This window comes from Papaver somniferum, chromosome 3 (genome assembly GCF_003573695.1).
Source record: "Papaver somniferum cultivar HN1 chromosome 3, ASM357369v1, whole genome shotgun sequence".
Classification (NCBI taxonomy): domain Eukaryota; kingdom Viridiplantae; phylum Streptophyta; class Magnoliopsida; order Ranunculales; family Papaveraceae; genus Papaver; species Papaver somniferum.
The window spans coordinates 206795552-206812785 of record NC_039360.1 but is presented as its reverse complement, the minus strand read 5'-3'; the positions used below and the strand labels follow the sequence as shown (position 1 = coordinate 206812785).

The following is a 17234-nucleotide window of genomic DNA, read 5'->3' as shown; positions in this document are numbered from 1 at the left end:
AAAAGCATGATGTATCAAAAATACATAGACCAAGCATACACCATCAAACGAAATCACATCCATTCAATAAAAATCAAAAATCGATTAAAAATCAATGCAAATAGTCATAAAAGAATTATTAGAATTACCACATGCGTGAAATAGGGCTTCCTCCGTCATCCCAGTGTTTGGGTTTAGCTCCTCATATTAATCACTTGCTCAAAATACATGTTTATAGCCCAAAAGTTGATTAAAAGAATGAAAAAGTAATAAGCAGACAGTTTGCAACGTTTATAAGCGTTACAGATTGACTGTTTTTGTTACAAGCAGAACTGTTACAGAACGATAGAAGCTAAGTGTTGTAGAAGAACGACATTTTTCTGCGACAGTTAGGTGAGGGTCGATGTTCCTCGTGTTCTTCCTTCTACACCAGCAGAAACGAATGTCTGTAACTCTGATTTTTGTTTCCTGTGGTTCTCTAAATTATCACAAACTGTTCGTCATCCTTCTAGGGGACCTAAGAATCCTATTTATACACAAAAGGGTCATTGAATCTTTCCCAAATCGCTTCGAAATCTCTTCTTTCCTTCCTTGACAGTCACGACAATAATCTCTTCCCTAATTCGTTTCACGCGTTTCTGAGCTCTCCCAATTATATCAAACTCTTCCTTAGATAGAATATGTATCTTTGGAACGAATTTCTTGCCTTTAATCTCTCTGAATGTCCAAAAACAAACTCGACAGGGACGTGTTTCCTTATTTGCTCTGTTTCCTTTTTCCGGCAATTCCAGCCCAATTCGATCGGTCCAATTGCTTCTAATGAACTTGTTAAGTCATATCAAGTCCAGCCCAATCAATTTCCGGTGTTGAATCTCCCTGAAACAGCTCCAAAAATCGAGTCCAAAATCTGCAGACGCTGCACATAGTTTCCCGCCAATTTATTGCATTTGAATTTTGAAGAAGAAGACCCCCCCTATCCAGTTCTGGTGTCCCTTTAGCACATGCCCGAAATGGGTTACCCCTTATCCAAAGCGAGAGTCCGAATAGCAAATGTCCTCCCAGGTGCCTTTAATAACTTTTCGAGCCAATTTCGCCGCAAAAACTTATTTCTCCAAAAACACCTACAAAGAGATAAAATACCGAAATAAGTACAAAAATGGGTACTAACAATATACACAATAGAGATGAAAATAGACACATAAATGCGTCTATCAAATACCCCGAAACTTATTATTTGCTAGTCCCGAGCAAATCAAAACTACAAAATAAAATCCTAACTCACTGTCGCAGGCATCGTCGATTGCATTTAGCGTATGCAATAAGCCTTTAAACCCCTAGGTGTCCCTAGTGGCCGAGTTATAGTCTCGGGAGGGCTTACTAGAGATATACCCACAAAACCTTTACTCCAGACCTTAGCTATCTACGCAGAACCTTGGAAGGCACTAAAGAATCTCCTTGGTTGGCATACTTATTGACTACAGGAAAAAGTACCCTGATGTGAAATTCCAATTGTTGTACACGAGTTTGCACTCAAGCATACTAAAATTCAAATAAAGTGACAGAGCCTACTCAGATAGTTGCACTATGGACATCATATTCGGAGTCAAAACTAATCACATGGATAGATCAAGAAGATGGATATAGAAAAACATAGATAGTTTTGATGTTTACTAAGTGAACGGCGTTTCCCATATCTGTCTGAAGGCCTCCGCCAAAATGAACCTATCCTAATGGATTGAGATATTAGTCTGACTAATATCAACGCACTGGCATATACAAGGGAACCAGTGGTCGATAACCTAACTCTAGGTCAACACAACTGGCATATACAAGGGTACCAGTGGTCGACTTTATTGAATTTATTCCTTTTTGTCAAATGGTCTGGTCTCAATTTCTTTTTCTTCTTTTTTCAACTTTTTGGTAACTACCATTTTTTTTTTCTCTTTTTTTTTTCTCTTTTTCTTTTTCAACTTTTTTTTTTTCATGGTATCTCAATCACTCTAATTCACCCTAGCATTGGTAACAACTTGAATCGTGAGCCCCACCTAATCACTTAGAGAAACATAGTTTAAAAACAAAATAAAAATAGAAGTGAAAAGGACTCAACGAGATATGGTGAAACTATCATGTTATTTCTAACACCTGAGCTCTGTGCTTTTATGAATAGACTCTTCTAGATGTTTCCATCTAGTCAGATTGGTTCCTCAACTCCTACAACCAAAATGCTTCCATCCACTTAGATTGGTTAGTGCCATCCTTAATAAACATAAATTTCTAGGCTCTGGTGTTTATTAATGCAACTAAAAAGTTTCTCCCATACCCCCAAACTTAAATCTAACATTGTCCTCAATGTTCTAAAGATAAATTAAAAGCACGAACAAGGAGAAACTGTTACCATTTGAAGCAAAAGAGATAAGGAAAGATATTACTGTGTCGCATGAGATTGGGTTACCTCCAAAGAAGTGCTAAGTTTAAAGTCTTCAGCCAGACTAAGAAAGGATTAGTCACCTCATAGAATCATACAGTAATAGCCGAAATTTCTGTGGGTCATTAAAACCAAATAGAGCTATCACAAATAAAAGGAATCTGCAGCCTGTCAAGAAAATAAACATATAAAGCACACCCTTGTCTAGTTTCCTGTTTAAGACAACTACATCTAGCTGTGGTTCAGGTTCAGGTTCTATAACTGGGTCCAAATAAAATATTTTCATGGGTTGGAATTTCTCAAAGCTAAGATCCGGTTCAGGTATCAGAGTCTGAAGAAACTCAAGTAAAAATTTAAAAGCACATAATATAACCTGAATAATTGTGGATCCTTAAAGTCAATCAGTTTTGACTCACACAGCTGACCACAATGAGAGTGGTGGTCTATCTTAAGCAAATGTGTCAGTTCTAATTTCCTAAAGTACTTAGGCTTAGTCTCAAAACTTAATATTCGACACATTTGAAAATCATTCATTCCCACATTTGGAAGAAAAGTATTTGGTGGGAAAACAAAGTCGATCTTGGTATCATAGCCTGGTCTAACCTCATCAACCAGAGGATGGGTTTCTAACAACTGAACTTCCTTATGGACATCTCTAGGTTCAGTAAAACGTGTATGAAGATAATCTTGTAAAATGGTTGAGGCACATATGTCAAGTCCCAAGTGAGGGACCTTTCTAATAGTTAAAGCACATGGAGAATGATAATCACCCCCAAACTTAGAGTTTTCAGTGTCTCTAGAAAGACTAGTCACAACTTCCCTAATTTCAAGGTCATTAGATTCCTGAAAATGGTCAATTGATTCTTCTAAGTATGGTTCATCCTCACTCATCTCTACGAGTTCACTTTCTTTGTCTAAGACTAATGTTTCTAAATCGCTAGACTCTAAAACAAAATTCTCAGAAAAAACTCGTTCCTCTAAACCATTAATAGCTTCGTAATCAAAAGGAAATACTACATCGTCTAAAACGGGGGTATCTCTAGTCAAATCCTTGTCCTTTTGAATAGGTGAATAATTATTAAAATTATTTGGATTTGAACTAGAAATAGTAGTATCATTGTAAAGCCCAATTGGAGTAACAGATTCCTGATCACTATGCCTATATGTGTCAAATTCTTCATCAACACTATCCTCATCATAATCATCATAATAACATGAAAATGGTTGAACCTCATATAAAAACGTAGTGTTACCAATTCTAACCTCGGCATCTTTATTATGCAAATAACTATCCTCATTTTCAAGGGTATTATTAGAAACAATATATTGATAATTAAGATTATTTCGAGCAATTCGTTCGTTTGTCTCACCCATCAGCTTGAGGGATTCCTCTATAGAAGGTTTACTCATGGGTGCAGTTTGTTTATTCATTTCTAACACAAACCTATTGGTATTCTCAGTTAACTGCTTGAGAGACTCTTCCAAAGGAAGGACAGGTTCAGAAGGATCATAATAGGGACTAGTTTTCAACATTTTCATTATATTGTCCAAAGACGAGGAACTAGTACTATAATAATCCTTATTTTCTTGCTCGTATGACCGGTGTGTGTGTGTATAGTAATTGGGATCACCATGGTATGAGCCGTAACCTTGAAAAGGTTGATGTTCCCAATCACTATTCACACTATGGTCATAATACTGATGATGTCCATATTCAAATTCGGGTCTATATTCATTGTATTTGCTTTTATCATACCAGTTCGACATTCTTAATTGCAAGGAAATTCTACACAATCACAAACAAGGCCGACTCGACTTCACCAAAGCAAACCTAAAGATTTCTAGCAAACAAAAAGCATGATGGCTCCACTTAGATTGTTTCTAGACTAGCTTCTATCTCTCGAAGGGGAATTCGTTACAATTTGAGAAAACCCCTCTGGAATCAATCCGAGTCAAAGTAAGTTGAATCAAGGCGAGGGAAGCTCAGTGGATCTTTGATACCCAAGGCCTCACCGGTTACAAGGCGGCGCAGTCACGCATTCAACTCAGAGAAACCGTCAAGAACTTAGAAGTATGCTCAAAAGAGTAACCAATATTCTTCAAACGACTTTCCTATTAAGCTCGTTACCCTATAGGTCTCGTTCTATTCAAAATTTTAGGCTTAGGTTCGCTTTGATTTCGTGTTCCTAAGGCGGGCAAGAAGAGAACGGTGATGAAATCCGAACCCTTATCTTGTATGGCCAGTCCTTTCCCTTTACTATGAATTAAAAGCAACCGTATTCAAGTCCTCAGCATATATTCACCTTAAGGAATACAGTAAACCCGCTGACAGGGGATTCGCGGGTGTTTCGAAAAACTTACCTCCCGTACCAGACGGGCGAAGAACCGTTGAAGTCGATTCGGGCCACAACTCCTATGTTATGTACGAACCCGAGGGGCCGAGGTGATATCGTAATCACCGTCCTTCCCTGCACACAATTTGTATTTAAACCAACCCTTCCTTAGGGTTTAAAAATAATAATGTCCAAATGTCCAAAAAGAAAAGAAAAAATTACAAAAATAGCAAACCCTAATACAGTTCTCTCTCTCTCTCTTTTTTTTTAATAAAGAAAAATAAACAAACCCTAAAAAAATAAAATAAAAGAAAATATCTAAAATGAAATTGTCTTCTTTTCCGTTCTTTTCGCTTTAATCTTTTGCTCCAAGTCTTTATGCTTTAAGTTCCAGTCTTTACGAAACCACCAAACTCCTTGGATCAATTCGCTTTATGATCCAAAACCTGTAGACAAAAGACAAATACCCAAAAACGTAAAAAAGAACAAAAATAAAAAAAAAATAAAAAAAAATAAAAGAAAACTAAGTCTAAAAACCCTAAAAGCAAATCCGCGTCGGCGGCGCCAAAAATTGATGTAATTTTAATTGTTGTAGAAAAAGTGGTAATAAGATTCATTCAACTCGGACTTGATAAGATTGGTTCTAAACTTAAAATAAAAATAGAAAATATATATACAAAAGGTTTGTCACAATGTCGAGAGAGACTGAGACTCAGGATTCCACCAAATTCCATTCATGCGACTCAAATAATAGTTCCAATCAATTATAGTTCAAATAATAAAAATATGGACTCTTGTTATTTGCCAAAAATAGATTTTTGAAAAGCAATGACTGTAAATCAAAAGCATGATGTATCAAAAATACATAGACCAAGCATACACCATCAAACGAAATCACACCCATTCAATAAAAATCATAAATCGATTAAAAATCAATGCAAATAGTCATAAAAGAATTATTAGAATTACCACATGCGTGAAATAGGGCTTCCTCCGTCATCCCAGTGTTTGGGTTTAGCTCCTCATATTAATCACTTGCTCAAAATACATGTTTATAGCCCAAAAGTTGATTAAAAGAATGAAAAAGTAATAAGCAGACAATTTGCAACGTTTATAAGCGTTACAGACTGACTGTTTTTGTTACAAGCGGAACTGTTACAGAACGATAGAAGCTAAGTGCTGTAGAATAACGACAGTTTTCTGCGACAGTTAGGTGAGGGTCGATGTTCCTCGTGTTCTTCCTTCTACACCAGCAGAAACGAATGTCTGTAACTCTGATTTTTGTTTCCTGTGGTTCTCTAAATTACCACAAACTGTTCGTCATCCTTCTAGGGGACCTAAGAATCCTATTTATACACAAAAGTGTCATTGAATCTTTCCCAAATCGCTTCGAAATCTCTTCTTTCCTTCCTTGGCAGTCACGGCAATAATCTCTTCCCTAATTCGTTTCACGCGTTTCTGAGCTCTCCCAATTATATCAAACTCTTCCTTAGATAGAATATGTATCTTTGGAACGAATTTCTTGCCTTTAATCTCTCTGAATGTCCAAAAACAAACTCGACAGGGACATGTTTCCTTATTTGCTCTGTTTCCTTTTTCCGGCAATTCCAGCCCAATTCGATCGGTCCAATTGCTTCTAATGAACTTGTTAAGTCATATCAAGTCCAACCCAATCAATTTCCGGTGTTGAATCTCCCTAAAACAGCTCCAAAAATCGAGTCCAAAATCTGCAGACGCTGCACATAGTTTCCCGCCAATTTATTGCATTTGAATTTTGAAGAAGAAGACCTCCCCCTATCCAGTTCTGGTGTCCCTTTAGCACATGCCCGAAATGGGTTACCCCTTATCCAAAGCGAGAGTCCGAATAGCAAATGTCCTCCCAGGTGCCTTTAACAACTTTTCGAGCCAATTTCGCCGCAAAAGCTTATTTCTCCAAAAACACCTACAAAGAGATAAAATACCGAAATAAGTACAAAAATGGGTACTAACAATATACACAATAGAGATGAAAATAGACACATAAATGTGTCTATCATCTTGTGTGATTAATATTAGTCCTTATTAACTACGATCGATTCAAATGATGAATTAGTGGATCGTGGATCTCGAGGTAGGCGTGGCTTGTCATCAAAAGAGGTGGGAATACTTTTAACTCTTTTGTGTTTGTTGTTGTTTTTTTTACCAAAGTTTATGTTTAACAAATTCATGCATTGTCTGGTTGTGCTTTCACTGCATTGTTTAACTTTGATTTACGAAAGTTCTGTTAATTCTTTTAATATTTCCATTGCTTGGAAAGGAATTGTAATGCTTTGTTTGTCTATATGAATTGTTTGGGAAATGAGAATTTCCATCTGTGGTATATAGGATACTGCTCCTTCATTTATATCTACATGAATTCGAGCTTTTATGCAATCACTGGGTGCGGGACGAGTCACCATATAGCTATATAGGTGCGGGACGAGTCACCATATTATATATTGTTTGGAAGGAGTTAGTTCAATATACATGATTGTTTACCTCTGTGATTTGGTTGTGTTTAGTGTTAGAGAAAACAAGAATTGTTTTCAAATCATTTGAATGATTGCATGAAAGTTAAATGTTATTCCTACGGGGCACCCCTTTTAGGGATGATCTGCTCACCCATTCCCACTTTCAGTTTCAGAGACAAATCAGAGTTGCGCAGCGGAAGCTTCGAAGAGTTGATTTCATTTGTTGGATAACTTCTACTATGTTTATTATATTGCATATTGTATCTGTAAACCTAATGACTATCGTATATGTATCATTTGAAAGGACTTCTTGCATATATATGTTTCAGAGCGGGTTAGTTTTGGGTTAAGTTTTGTAGCACATTTCTTAGTTGAATGATTAAGTATATGATTTTGATTTCTAGTGCCTCTATTTTTAGTTAATCTCTTGGATTAGTCAGCTGCTAGCTTTGGGGTGGGGGGTGGGGGCTACAGTGTTGGTATCAGAGCTCACTATTAGATCTTATATGGGAAACAATAGGAATAGCCAGTACGAGTTAGTGAACTAGATTAGTTTAGAACTGGGTTGGGTTGTGAGATAAATCTTAATCACTAAAAGCTATCAATAATTAAAATATTTATTTGATTGATTGATTTGTTTGTTTGGTTGTTGGTATGTGTAATTAAGTAAAAATTTTAGGGTACACCAATAACTTTAACTAATAAAGATTAGAGAGTAATTAGTTTAAAAAGTTTGAACGCGTACACAATCCAATATTAGAAAAATAGTGAAATTAGTATTATTGATAAATCTTGAAAGTCACGTAGAAACTTACTAAGTACCTTGACTTATACGTAGGGTCAACAATTTATAATTGCATAAATATTAATAATATTGTTGGGACTTAATAATATTCGTAAGAGTAGTTAGAATAATACATCGATCATCGGTGTTCATTATAAAATATTTTAATAGTAATTCTAAATGATAGTAAAAAATAATAATAATCATTTTGATAAAGTAATGTTAGCATTTCTCGATTAGTTACATATTGAACTTAAGCTAACTAAAATTTCAATAAGGATATATAATGGATAAAAATAATAATTATGGTTGAATATTTATGGAAAATGAATAACGCTTGTGTACGATGAAGTTTTGTGAATTAAACTAATTAAAAATTAGAGATATACATTTTGTGTTTAAACTAGATAGTTAATATAATACTTATTAGGCGTTAGACATAAAAGGTGAAGATATAATGTATATAATTAAAAGACTCAACTTGTTAATAATCATGTAATGAAATTATCTTTAGGCTAAAGAATGATCCAGTAAATCTTTAAAATGAAATAAATATATAAGAAGTAGTAACAATAGCATTCAGATATTTACTGTACTATTAGAATTGAAAGAAAATAGATTCATATATAGTTAGGATCCTTCTTTCTAAATAGATTCAATCATCTTTTGAAATGGAAACTTGGTATGATGAACCTAAACTGTTAGAACTTAAATTAGTATTTTGTTGATCTTAACTTAAATTAAAATTTCATTAACAAATATATGAGCGATAAATAATGATTAGGATTAACTATCTATGGAAAATTATTAGTGCCTATGTACGATTGAGTTTTGCAAAGTTAACTAATAACAAAATAGAATTATGTGTTTTGCGTTCAAACCAGATGGATAATATAAGACATATTGTATTTTTACGCAAACCTAAATTTAAATCATATTAAAACCAATATTTAACAAGACATATTACGGATTCAATATGAATTATCAATCTTTGCGCGAATCCAGAATTATATTTAGAAGATTAAAGTTTAATATACTAACTGGACTATTAACTTAAGAATAATGAAAATGATATAATTAGGACAATAACTTTTGATAAGATAAGTAAATAATAATACTATGTGATACTAATTACTGTAAAGTTTAGAGTTAGTGTAAATATTATTTGGACAATAATTATAGGATGTTAATAGCAAAATGTAACTTTTAACTTAAGGATTACTTAGCAATAATATAAATTTAAGGAAGTACAGTTAGATCAAATCAAATCTAGTATTAATAATAGAATTAAACTTGACATTATTATTAACTATGATCAACTTTTATCGGTCTACGAAATAAGAAATAAATATTATAATAATAATAAAGCATTAATACCAAATAATTATGGGAAATTGTTAGCGGTTACTTATTTATAGCAAGTCACATAGTGAAATAAACAAATAAATACATTGAATAATAATAGTAATATTTGGATAATCGATATAACGGTAGTACAACAAAGCTAACATATTAAATAATATCAGATATTATAAAATTGATGTGAAATCAAATTTGGAATATTTGTATATAATAAATAAATAACTCAGATAACTAAATTTCTTAAAGTGTTGTGAAATATGTAAATAAATTACGAAGTAAGTTTATCGAAATTACACCAGTTAAAATAGAAGTTTAGAGATTAATTAATCTTAATAAATTTATACTTAGCTAATCCAGTACTAGGGAATAGTGAGGTTGGTAATTCTTGTGTGTTCCTGTAATACTTGTTACGTAGGAAGGCATTGTTAGGCGTGCGAACCTAGACAAGGCAATTGTATTCTTGTATCATTAGGCATAGAAGGAAAACTTGCTTCTATTAGTAAACTGATAGATCCCAAACTTTACTTAGAAACTGATAGAGTACCTTCTCTCGTGATTAAAACCATTGATATATGAAGTAGAAATTTATTGATAAGAAATTTAGATCTAGTCATTGGTTAGAAATTAGTTCAGAATAGTAAACTCAGAGTCAATGCAATCATCCTATGGAATATAAATTAGTCCATCGAACCTAGAGCCGCAAATTTTAGTTGTAGAAAGCCATATAGGTTTGTTCTTTGGTTCGTTTTGTTTGCGCTTGGTTGAGAGATAGTGGTTATCTATAAGGTGGGGAGTTATTGAAGACTAGAAGGTGGTTTGATTTTCGAGGACGAAAATGTATAAGGTGGGGAGAATGTAAGGAACCTCAAGCTCGTCAACGCTATTAGACTAGTCAAGAGACGTCTTAGACGCTAATAACTCGATTAGTTTAACACGAACGTTAGTTATTAGAAATTAATCTAACAACGATTTAGATTCGAAACTAGTATCATTAGATATATCTCAAAAAGTTACGCAGTGTGGTCTACTCGAACGTGTCAATCAGACACCAGATGAAGAGGATATATCTTAGCCGCCTGGCTACCCTTATTCTTTTCTCGTGTGCCTTTAGCTTTTTAGGACGGCCTTATCCCCAGCCGGTTCGAGAAGATTTCATTCTCTTATTTCTTTCTTCTTTCTTTCTTTCTTTCTTTCTTTTCTCTTTCTCTTTCTCTTTTCTTCTCATGTTCTTCCTTCTCTGTCGAATTCGAGAGATTAAGCGGAAGTTTTATGATGATAGGGGGTATAGAAGATTATGCAGTAGTTGGTAGTGAAGGTGATGGGGTTTGTTGCTGATTTAGACTCGAAGGAGGAAGTGAAATTAAGAATTAGGTTTCTTAATAAGTTCTGTGAAGATGTAGATGGTGAAATTGAGTAATTAAGGAGAAGATTAGAGATGGGTTGTGTTGACATGAAGATTTAGATTGTGTATTAGGGTTCGAATTAGAGAATAAGAGATTCGGAAAGTTAGGGTTCTTGAGTTAGTTGAGGGTTTGTGTGAAATCAAGGATGGATGTAAGAAATTGAAGATGGGTTTGTTTAGATTGAAGTAGAATCACATATATAGAGTTCTAATTTCAGTTTAATTGGAAATTTGGGAATTATAAATTAGGGTTTGAGTTGGGTTTCATGCATGGAAGAGTTGAGCTGTATAATGATGATTGAGAAGAAATTGAAGGTGAGTTTTGTCTGAATTAGAGTCTGAGGGGGAAGAATAATTTGATTTTGGTTATTAGGGTTTGATTCTGTTTTAATGGAGATTGAGAATAAACTAGGATTGCTGAGAATCTATGGTGTTGATGGGGATGATTGGATGCTGAAGGGAATTACTTTGAGGTAATTGTTACTGAGTTAATTTAGTAAAGATATTGAATTCTATTGATTATATGTAGTTGATAATTGAATTAAGATCTGTGGTAGATGTGTTGGGTATGGAATTGAACTGTGGGGAGTTATTTTGATTGTTGGCTGAGACTACATTGAATACATTAGTAGAGGTGGTTGTATAATTGTTGTTGGTAATCTGAAGTGAAGCAATGGATGTTAATTAGGTACCTGATGAGTTACAGGGGTTGTGGTGTAGCTGTAATTGGTGGTGATGACTTTGAAAGGGTGATTGAATGCAGATGAAGTTGGGGATAGTCTGACGGTGATGTTGGTATTGTTTGTGTGATGTTGTAGCTTATAGGAGATAAGACAATAAGAAGTATTGCTCCACTTATGGAGTTACAGTTGAGATGCTAATGCATGGTTTAAAGTTGTGTGTGTGAAGTGAAATTAGTGCTTCAGATGAGGTATGGTGGTTGACTGAAGGCATGAAATATATGATGGTGAACATGATGGTTGGGGGCTGAGTTAAGATGTTTCAGTAGTTGGTATACTTGTGAGGCTATAGTGATCTGAAGATTGCAGGCGGGAAGGTGTAACGAAAATGGTATTGTTGGTCTGAGTTGTTGAGTTGTTATGAGATGCAGGTATTGGTGTTGTTCTGTGAGAGGATGAAGTTAAAAGGATTGTACGGTAGGTGCTGCTATAAGGAATTAAATGGAGGATTCTTCTATGGAAATGTATCCAGTGATGGGGTTCTAGTTTATAGAACTAGAGTTTGCGACTGGGAATTGTTGGCAAAATGAAGTTTAATAGGAATGATGTTTTCTTTGAAGACAGAGCTATGTAAATGGATAGAAAACTGTGGTTGCAGTGTAAGTCTGAGAGATAGTGACAATGAACTAAAGAGTGAAGATGTAGATGTGTGTGTAGAATGAATGTGCCTTAGTACTGCAATTGGAGGTAAAAATTAAATTACAATTGTATAATGAATTATGGGATTCTGTTAAAATAAATGTATTGTTGAAGTGTAGATAAGAAGAGGAATCTGAATTAGTGTGTTGAAATGAATCTCCTAAGTGGAAGCTTGCAACTGCATTTGCAGGTAAAGCTAAGTTTGTAGTTGAAGTTAAATCATGAAGTTTAATTGAAATATATATGTTGGTTTATAATGAGGATTGTGGGAATGTAAAGATGTAAGAAGCTTTAGTCTGTTCTTTGGCTCAGTCCTGAAATGTTAGTTGTATGACTGAACATATTCAGTCTGACTTAGATTTCCTTTATGTCTGACTCAGTTGCCTGACTGAGTCGACTCACCTGAATCAGTTTAATTGACTGAGTTGATTCTTTTTGACCGATCTGACCCAGAGACCTGACTAGTTGACTTAACCTTGACTGTACCTTGACCTGACCTTGGATGTTGACTGTTAGTTGACCCTTTGACCGTTAGTTGAAAAATTAGACCAGGCATTAGATTAATGGGTCGATTTAGTAGACTTGAGCTTAGGATTAATTTTCTTAGTTCGACGTTTGGACCCTTACGGTCCGAATTAGCCTTTGGCTTCTCCTACAAAAGTTGTAGATATTCGTAAGACTTAACTAATGGACTATAAAACCAACTTAATTGAATTAGTGAACCTTATCTATGCTAAAGATAGAGAGTGAATAGGTGTAAAGTCATAAATGGAATTAGAACCATTAGATGGACTTGTATGATTCTGGTGTGAGCCATTCTGGCTAGAATCTTAGAGTTCTTGTGTGATTAACAGTTAGTCCTTATTAACAGCGATCGATTCAAAGGATGAACCAGTGGATCGTGGATCTTGAGGTAGGCGTGGCTTGTCATCAAAAGAGGTGGGAACACTTTTAACTCTTTTGTGATTATTGTTGTTTTCTTTTACCAAAGTTTATGTTTAACAAATTCATGCATTCCCTGGTTGTGCTTTCCCTGCATTGTTTAACTTTGATTTACGAAAGTTCTGTTATTTCTTTTAATCTTTCCATTGCTTGGAAAGGAATTGTAATGCTTTGTTTGTCGTTATGGATTGTTTGGGAAATGAGAATTTCCATCTGTGGTATATAGGATACTGCTCCTTCATTTATATCTACATGAATTCGAGCTTTTATGCAATCACTAGGTGTGGGACGAGTCACCATATAGCTATATAAGTGCGGGACGAGTCACCATATTATATATTGTTTGGAAGGAGTTAGTTCCATATACATGATTGTTTACCTCTGTGATTTGGTTGTGTTTAGTGTTAGAGAAAACAAGAATTGTTTTCAAATCATTTCAATGATTGCATGAAAATTAAATGTTATTCCTACGGGGGACCCCTTTTAGGGATGATGTGCTCACCCATACCCACTTTCAGTTTTACAGACAGATCAGAGTTGCGTAGTGGAAGCTTCGAAGAGTTGATTCCATTAGTTGGATAACTTCTACTATGTTTATTATATTGCATATTGTATCTGTAAACCTAATGACTATCGTATATGTATCATTTGAGAGGACTTCTTGTATATATATGTTTCAGAGCAGGCTAGTTTTGGGTTAAGTTTTGTAGCAGATTTCTTAGTTGAATGATTAAGTATATGATTTAGATTTCTAGTGCCTCTATTTTTAGTTAATCTCTTGGATTAGTCAGCTGCTAGATTTGGGGGTGCTACATTCCCCTTCTTATACTTCTTTATACTGTGAGGAACTTGCTTTATTTTGAGGGTTGCATATATCAAAACCACCCTCACCTTGTTGCTAAACTTTCTTTGGAGTATATCTCCATTTTTGCTGATGAATACCAGGTTTAACAGTATTTTTGTTCTCTTGTCTTCTCTTGTTTCTACATTATGATACGTAATGTCCAATAACTTGGTAGTGATTGCAAAATTTAGGTACCCTAGAATCTCTTGCCTCCTGTTCAAACTTTCCATACTTTGTTTCAACCCATACCTTATTAGGAATTACCTTTGTTAGAACAACTTCAACTAAAATGCTGGCATAGAAACCAACTTCATTCTTCAAAGTAGTTTCATCAACTCTAATTGGTCTGCCTAGAGTCTTACCCATCGCCATTAGAATTTCTTCCTTCCAGTATTCAATACTTAGCCCTGGAAATACAACTCATACAAAAGCGTTAGAAGTTTTCTGAGACTCAGGTTTAAAATCTCTTTCCCGAAATCTAATACTTAAAGCTTGTGATTCAATCTCCCAGTAACCTTCATAAATGTATTTCATATCATTACTATTATCCAATTTTATTATAAAGAAACCATTACCAATTGGAATCAACTGACAAGTACCTTTAAGTTTCCATTGACTTCTCAAATTTGATTCCACAACTTTGAACTTTAGCTGAACCAGATCTAACCTACCTATTAGGCTGAATCTCCATTCATTCAAACTCTCATCAATGATATCATCCGGAATAAAAACTGAAGTACTAAAGGTAATTTAAGAACTTTCCGATATGAGATTTTTAACCATCTCGAAATCAGATGTAAAATTCATAACATACAATATTTTGCTAAACTAAAGTAATCAATCATACTGAAAACATCACCTGAAGATTTTATTGTAAGAATCGTTTTAAAATTTTCTCCTGAGATGATGAAATTGATGAAGAAATCTCGAAAAAATAAAATAGAAAATTCGCCGAGTTGATCGCCGGGTTACAGATCTTGACTCGGTCCGATCTTTCCTATATGTTCTCCACCTATTTGCAAACCGTGGCTAAATTGTTCATGAACTGATTCTTTTGAATCAAACCGATATTGCTTCAATTGTGTCTTGTATACTTCTATGAGAATATAAACAATTGAACAACTCTATGAGTAACACAATTAGATTCATTTGATTATCAATTGATCTAGAAGTGTTAAGATGAACATGGTTAAGAGAAAAGTGTTCATATGGAAAACTTCGGTTAACTTTATTGATCCAACTCAATATACACGTTTAGGTACGGTTACCCATATCTAAATGAAAGTATATTTCATTTGTGTGTAACAAGCTAAGACCATCTAACGGTGGAAAGATATTAGGGTTATTTGGTTTTTGGTACTTACTTTTTGACCTAAACCTGGGTTTGGTCTAACATTTGTCTAGCCTTTGCATTTGGTCTAAAGACCAACGTTAACCCGTGTTGACTCGGTTATATGGTGACGTGTTTAACTATTGACATTGTTTATTTTTTGTGCACTCCTTTAATTATTGTGTATTCACGACCAGGGCCCCCAAAAATGAGAACTCCTTTTTTGCAGTCCTGGTTAAATAAGAAATTGATTTCTAATCTTCTTCTTCTTTCTTCTTCTCCTTCTTCTTCTTCTTCTTCTTTTACTGTTCTATTTTGAGTGATGAAGTTCCGAGTTAATTTGAGTGAATCAACTAGTGAAGCTGCTTAGATGAAAGTGGAGTTATTCTCTGTGAATTACAAAGGAGATGTTGTTGCTACGAATCATGAATTATAAAAATGGTAAGTTAAATTAGGGTTTTCAATTGGTTGATGTTTATATATGAAAATGTGAAATTGATCAATTTGTGATGGGTTTGTTTTTAATTGAAGTATGGATGGTTAAACAAGATTTAATTTTAGATTCTTAAGATATCAATCAGAAATCAGGGTTCATACGTTTTATGTGGTGCTAGGTCTATGGTGGAATAATTGGGCTCAGGTGAAGCAGGTTTATCTGATTCAACTTTTGGATTTTCTGTGAGAGTCTCAAAGAAGGATTAGGAGAAGAAATTCAAGCTTCTTATGTTAAATCAAATATGAGCTTTTTTTGGATTGAATATTGAGAGTAGAATTGGTGATGTTCTTGATTTGCAAGGAAGAACTGCTGATACTGTGAATTAATACGGGTTTAGTGATGATGACATTTAGAAAACAAGAAACTGAAGCTGAAATTAGCAATGGCGTTGGGTATGGCTGGTTCGAATTATGAATCTTGGTCTCGATTGAGAAAGGCTTGAATATGCTGGTGGATTCATGGTATTAATTCTAATGGTGAGATCAGAAGAAAGTGGTGTTGTGATTCGAACAAGAGGTGACTGGCAACGACAATTGAATGTGGAGATGGGTATGTGATACGGTATTAAGATATATGTGTCTAGTGGATATGTACGTATGGTTGTGATGGTTAGGCAGTTAATGTGAAGGTAGTTATTAAGTGTCCTATATATATGTAATGGGTGTTCATATCAGATTATGAATGAAAATGGTATTGGTCTTGTAACTATGATATCCTGTCTCTGTTCTAAATGATTCTTCTAGCTTCTTGTATGAATTTATTCTCTTCTTTGTCTGTTTATTCACTCTAGTTTCTCCCTGATCATTGATTGATAAGCCTTGTTCATCAATTAGTTTCAGAGCCGTTCGATCTTGTCTGACGGTTTTATTAGAAAATGGGTTCTTATACTGATGTTCTCAAAGATTTTATGCCAATTATTTTGGCATATAATGATGAAAGGCATCGTCTAAACATGGAAATGAGAGATATCATTTCAAATATTTCATCAACCATTTCAGCAATAATTGAAGAAGAAGATTACATCTATTTGGAAGATTGTTTTCACATATTTACTGAAAATGCAGTTGTTGGTATAGGCTTTCAAGATTCATCTGATTTTAGCATTGGTGATTTCTATCCCATTTTTAGTGAAGAACTTCAAGAAATTAAAGTGTCCGTTGGTAAGCCACAGAGTGAGGAACCTTACATAGCGTGACTACTCGTTTTCCCTTAGTCTACGTAATGTTTACATCTCGGAGGATCTGATACTAAGTAGTATCGATACCTCTGTTGAACTGATAATGCTAAGTAATAAAAGATATTCAAGAGCACAATAATAACAAAGAACACAAATATAATGTAAAAGCTTCTAAGTTATCATGAGACACAAGAGATTACGTGGTTCGACATTTGTCTACGTCCACGGTGTAATGAGTGATTGTTTTGTATTAAGTTGTGGTGGTTACAAGATATCTTAAATGCTTCCCAAA

At 34.5% G+C, this 17234-nt stretch overlaps 1 long non-coding RNA gene across 1 annotated transcript; it reads left to right on the top strand.

The window, feature by feature from the left end:
* Nucleotides 1–15540: 15540 nt before the first annotated feature.
* LOC113362062 lies at nucleotides 15541–16473 on the top strand. The gene is made up of 2 exons (XR_003365528.1): nucleotides 15541–15710; nucleotides 15884–16473. It is a non-coding gene; the product is annotated as an uncharacterized LOC113362062 (long non-coding RNA).
* The last annotated feature ends 761 nt before the right edge of the window (nucleotides 16474–17234 follow it).